Source organism: Triticum urartu, chromosome 4A (genome assembly GCF_056163025.1).
Source record: "Triticum urartu cultivar PI428250 chromosome 4A, HENAU_Tu73, whole genome shotgun sequence".
NCBI lineage: Eukaryota > Viridiplantae > Streptophyta > Magnoliopsida > Poales > Poaceae > Triticum > Triticum urartu.
Window position 1 is genome coordinate 237,983,679 of NC_141876.1, and position 5,543 is coordinate 237,989,221.

Genomic DNA, 5,543 nt, shown 5'->3' on the forward strand with positions numbered 1-5,543 from the left:
TGTACGCCAGGCTGGAATCATGATGGAACAGGTGAAAGTGGCTCGGGAGGCTTGCCAGGCGGCTTATGACGCAAGCTCGGCTCTTCAGAGCAATGTCCAGGTCAGTCGACTTCAACACTTGGTCTGTTTCGATATGTCCTTTGAAGAATCTCTTTTCCGAAGATCTTTAAGTTTGTACACCCAGTGGGTGTGTTTGCCAATTCTTGGACGAGTGGGGGCACGCTAAGTGCACCCACTGGGTGTAGTCCCCGAGACAACGGTGGACTGCTGGCAGTCGACTGTAGTCTTTAAATTGAGTCGTTGTAGTTGAGTTTCTTCGCTCTGTCTGATCGGGTCATGTCGAATGGAATGGTATCCTGTCGACTGCGGGCAGTCGACGTCTTTCTCTTTTTCTTACTGTGGGGGCACGCTGAGTGCACCCACTGGGTGTAATCCCCGAGGCTACTGTCGAATGTTTCGCTTTGGCTGTAGTCTTAGAAACTCCATTATTGTCTCTTAGCTTCTCGGAAACAACTTGTCTTGGACTCGACTGCAGGGGTCGGTCGAGTGGGATAGGAACCGGTGGGGGCACGCTAAGTGCACCCACTGGGTGTAGTCCCCGAGACTATGGTGGACTGCTGGCAGTCGACCGTAGTCTTAGTATTTATTGCCTTTGTTGCTTTTTTTTACTGAAATTGTAACTCCTCCCCTTTGACTTCAGAAATCTTGTGATCTTGGAACCCGCTTGGCTGACTTGGAGAAGCAACAAATTCAAACGAACCTTGATCTGGAGCTGGCCAGGACAGAGCTGCAGAAGGTCAGAGGCGGCGCCGCAGGTAAGACGCCTTTGTCGACTGGTTAGTTTTTAGGCTTGAGTATCTTTTCGCTTTCTCCGACTCAATCATCATTTTTTTGCAGAAAAACTGAAAGAAGCTCTGGCGAAGAAGGATCAGGACTTGGCTGCTGCCCGTAAGGAGGCTGATGACAAGACTGCTCTGGCCACACAGAAGTTGGCTTCGGTCGAGCAATTGGAAAAGGAGAATACCAGGTTGTAGACCGCTCTGAATGAAGCCAACAGGTTGACTGCAAATTGGAAGAGGGAGAACCTCCTCTTGGGCGAGAAGATGGAAGGCATCGCTCGTAGGAGGGACGACCTGGAGGGCTACTTGAGGAGTTTTGCCAAGAAGTTGTACATCAAGCTCGAAGGTGCACATTCAGTTCCGACTATTTTTTTTGTGTCGACTCAGTTTTACGAAATTTGACTTATCCTTGGGTCGTGTATGCAGAACTTTGCCAGAACTTTGAAGAGGAGACTGGGCGGATCGAAACAGGTTTGGATCCAATCAACTCTCCGGTGAAAGATGAAGCTGCCATGAACCTGCTCCGATTGGAATCTCGTGTTGACGGCGTCGTGCATTACTTGGCTCGACTGAAGGTTGCCATGACGCGGATCGACCCGACGCTTTGGCCAGAGTCTACGCTCCAGAATGATCTCGAGTCTCTGATGACTCGACTCAATGGAATCCCTGACTGAGTGCAGGAGTGGAAGAAGTCTTCATCTCGGTGTGGTGCTGACGTGGCTCTGTCTCTGGTCCACGTCCATTGCAAGGAGGTGCGGGAGGAGAAGCTGGCCGCCATCCAAGTCGCCAACACGAGGAAGCACAACTTCCAGGACTTCATGGAGACATTTATTGCTGCTGCTACCCGTATCGCAGACGGGATCGACTTGGATGAGTTTGTCGCCCCTGCCAGTCCTCCTCCTCTTGAGGAATGAAAAAACTTGCCTCGGAATGCCGAGTGTATTTTGTAATCCGTTAAACTCTGCCTTAAATTTGCCTCGGAATGCCGAGTGGAAGTGTAACAGTTAAACTCTGCCGAGCCGGGGGCTCGAGTACTTTGATCTGAGGTCTCTAGGACCTTTTAGGCTTTATTTGAACTTGATTTGTCATTGAATCTCTTTGTGGATGACCCGTCGAGTGGAATTTGGTCTTCACTCAAAATAACTTTGTGTCTGTGGTGCAGCTCCGAAGGAGAAGGTAGTAGTCGATCTACACCCTGTTACTACAGAGTGGGACGGAGCGCACATTGTATTTGTGGCGAAGCTCTCCAGGAGGAGGTGGTGGTCGACCCACACCCTGTTGCTGTGGGGTAGGACGGAGCGCACATTGTATTTGTGGCGAAGCTCTCCAGGAGAAGGTGGAAGTCGACCTGCCCCTCGTCGTCCTTGGGAAATGATATGTGTTTCATACTTAGGCGAGCGCTGGGCTGCAGCTAAGCCTCCGAGCGGGAGGTTTGCTCTCGCTCGGTAGGATTTCAAACTTAGACGAGTGCTGACTGCAGCTAAGTCTCTTCGTAGGAGAACTTAGGTGAGTGCTGGACTGCAGCTAAGCCCCCCGAGTGGGAGGTTTGCTCTCCACTCGGTAGGATTTTTCAAACTTAGGCGAGTGCTGACTGCAGCTAAGTATCTTTGTAGGAGAACTTAGGCGAGTGCTGGACTGCAGCTAAGCCCCCGAGTGGGAGGTTTGCTCTCCACTTGGTAGGATTTTTCAAACTTAGGCGAGTGCTGACTGCAGCTAAGTCTCTTCGTAGGAGAACTTAGGCGAGTGCTGGACTGCAGCTAAGCCCCCGAGTGGGAGGTTTGCTCTCCACTTGGTAGGATTTGTCAAACTTAGGCGAGTGCGGACTACAGCTAAGTCTCTTCGTAGGAGAACTTAGGCGAGTGCTGGACTGCAGCTAAGCCCCCGAGTGGGAGGTTTGCTCTCCACTCGGTAGGATTTTACAAACTTAGGCGAGTGCTGACTGTAGCTAAGTCTCTTCGTAGGAGAACTTAGGCGAGTGCTGGACTGCAGCTAAGCACCCGAGTGGGAGGTTTGCTCTCCACTCGGTAGGATTTTTCAAACTTAGGCGAGTGCTGACTGCAGCTAAGTCTCTTCGTAGGAGAACTTAGGTGAGTGCTGGACTGCAGCTAAGCCCCCGAGTGGGAGGTTTGCTCTCCACTTGGTAGGATTTTTCAAACTTAGGCCAGTGCTGACTGCAGCTAAGTCTCTTCGTAGGAGAACTTAGGCGAGTGCTGGACTGCAGCTAAGCCCCCGAGTGGGAGGTTTACTCTCCACTTGGTAGGATTTTTCAAACTTAGGCGAGTGCTGACTGAAGCTAAGTCTCTTCAGGAGAACTTAGGCGAGTGCTGGACTGCAGCTAAGCCCCCGAGTGGGAGGTTTGCTCTCCACTCGGTAGGATTTTTCAAACTTAGGCGAGTGCTGACTGCAGCTAAGTCTCTTCGTAGGAGAACTTAGGCGAGTACTGGACTGCAGCTAAGCCCCCGAGTGGGAGGTTTGCTCTCCACTCGGTAGGATTTTTCAAACTTAGGCGAGTGCTCACTGCAGCTAAGTCTCTTCGTAGGAGAACTTAGGCGAGTGCTGGACTGCAGCTAAGCCCCCGAGTGGGAGGTTTGCTCTCCACTCGGTAGGATTTTTTTTTGAACTTAGGCGAAACAGATTCGCGGCTAAGTCACCCACTGGGGGTTTGCGTATGTAAAAAAAAGTGACAGCAATCATTGGAACACTCTTGACTTTGATAAAAATGAACCGCGGAAGTTTCTCTTATTACATCTTTATAGGAAGGAACTTAAGTGTAAAAGTGGCGGAGCAGCTCCGCGTTCCAAGCTCGCGGCTCGTCGATCTGGCGATCAACATTGTAGAGGTGATACGCTCCATTGTGGAGGACTCTGGTGATGATGCAGGGGCCTTCCCAAGTAGGAGCAAGCTTGTGTGGTTTCTGTTGATCCAGTCGGAGGACCAAATCTCCTTCTTGGAAGGCTCGACTCTTCACATGCTGGGCATGGAATCGACGCAAGTCTTGCTGATAAATGGTCGATCTGATCATGGCCATCTCTCTTTCTTCTTCCAGGAGGTCTACTGCATCTTGCCGAGCCTGTTCTGCTTCATCTTCGGTGTAAAGCTCGACTCGGGGAGCGTTGTGAAGGAGATCACTTGGCAGAACGGCTTCGGCTCCATAAACAAGAAAGAATGGGGTTCTTCCAGTCGACCGGTTAGGGGTGGTCCTTAATCCCCATAGAACTGACGGAAGCTCGTCGACCCAGGCACCTGCCGCGTGCTTGAGATCACGCATTAGTCGAGGTTTTAGTCCTTTGAGGATCAGACCATTTGCTCTTTCAGCTTGTCCATTCAACTGGGGATGGGCGACTGATGCATAGTCGACTCGAGTGCCTTGAGAGGCGCAAAAGGCTCTGAACTGGTCTGAATCGAAGTTTGACCCATTGTCAGTGATGATGCTGTGAGGGACTCCATATCTGAATGTTAGTCCTCTGACGAAACTAATAGCAGTGCGAGCATCGAGGTTCTTGATGGGTTTAGCTTCAATCCATTTGGTAAACTTGTCGACTGCCACAAGCACATGGGTGAAACCGCTCCTGCCTATTCTCAGAGGACCGACCATGTCCAATCCCCAGACAGCGAAGGGCCAGACGAGTGGAATGGTCTTCAGGGCTGATGCGGGCTTGCGTGACATGTTGGAGTAGAACTGACACCCCTCACACTTGTCGACTATCTCCTTTGCCATCTCATTTGCTCTTGGCCAGTAAAATCCCGCTCGGTATGCTTTGGCCACAATGGTCCGAGAGGACGCATGGTGACCACAGGTTCCCGAGTGGATCTCATCTAGGATCATCTGACCTTCTTCCGGTGTTATGCACTTCTGACCGATTCCAGTCGCGCTTTCTCTGTACAACTGTCCTTTTATGACTGTGAAGGCCTTGGATCGACGGACGATCTGTCGAGCCTCTTCTTCATCCTCCGGTAGTTCTTTTCTTAGGATATACGCGATGTACGTTACCGTCCAGTCGGGAGTGATCGCCAAGACTTCCATGATTAGGTCAACCACGGCAGGAACTTCGACTCCAGTCGGATCTGTGGCACTTTTCGGCTGCGGGGTATCTTCTGTGAAGGGATCTTATTGGACTGACGGCGAGTGGATGTGTTCCAGGAACACGTTGCTGGGAATGGCTTCCCTCTTGGAGCCTATCTTTGCCAGATCATCAGCTGCCTGATTTTTCAGTTGGGGAATGTGATGAAGCTCCAACCCCTCAAATTTCTTTTCTAGCTTTCTTACTGCGTTGCAGTAACCGGTCATAGCCGAACTTCTGACGTCCCACTCCTTCATCACTTGATTAACCACTAAATCCGAATCGCCATAGACCATGAGGAGACGGACGCCGAGTGAAATGGCCATGCGCAACCCATACAAAAGTGCTTCATACTCTGCTTCATTATTGGAGGAATCAAAGTGAATCTGGAGAACATATCTGAGCTTATCTCCTCGGGGGGAGACTAAGACTACTCCTATGCCGGAACCATTAAGCATCTTAGATCCATCGAAGAACATGGTCCAGTGCTCCGAGTGAACTTGAGTCGGAAGTTGCTGTTCAATCCACTCGGCGATGAAATCTGCGATTGCTTGGGACTTGATAGCCTTCTTTGCCTCGAACTTGATATCTAAGGGAAGGAGTTCAATCGCCCACTTCGCCACTCGACCAGTTGCATCTCTGT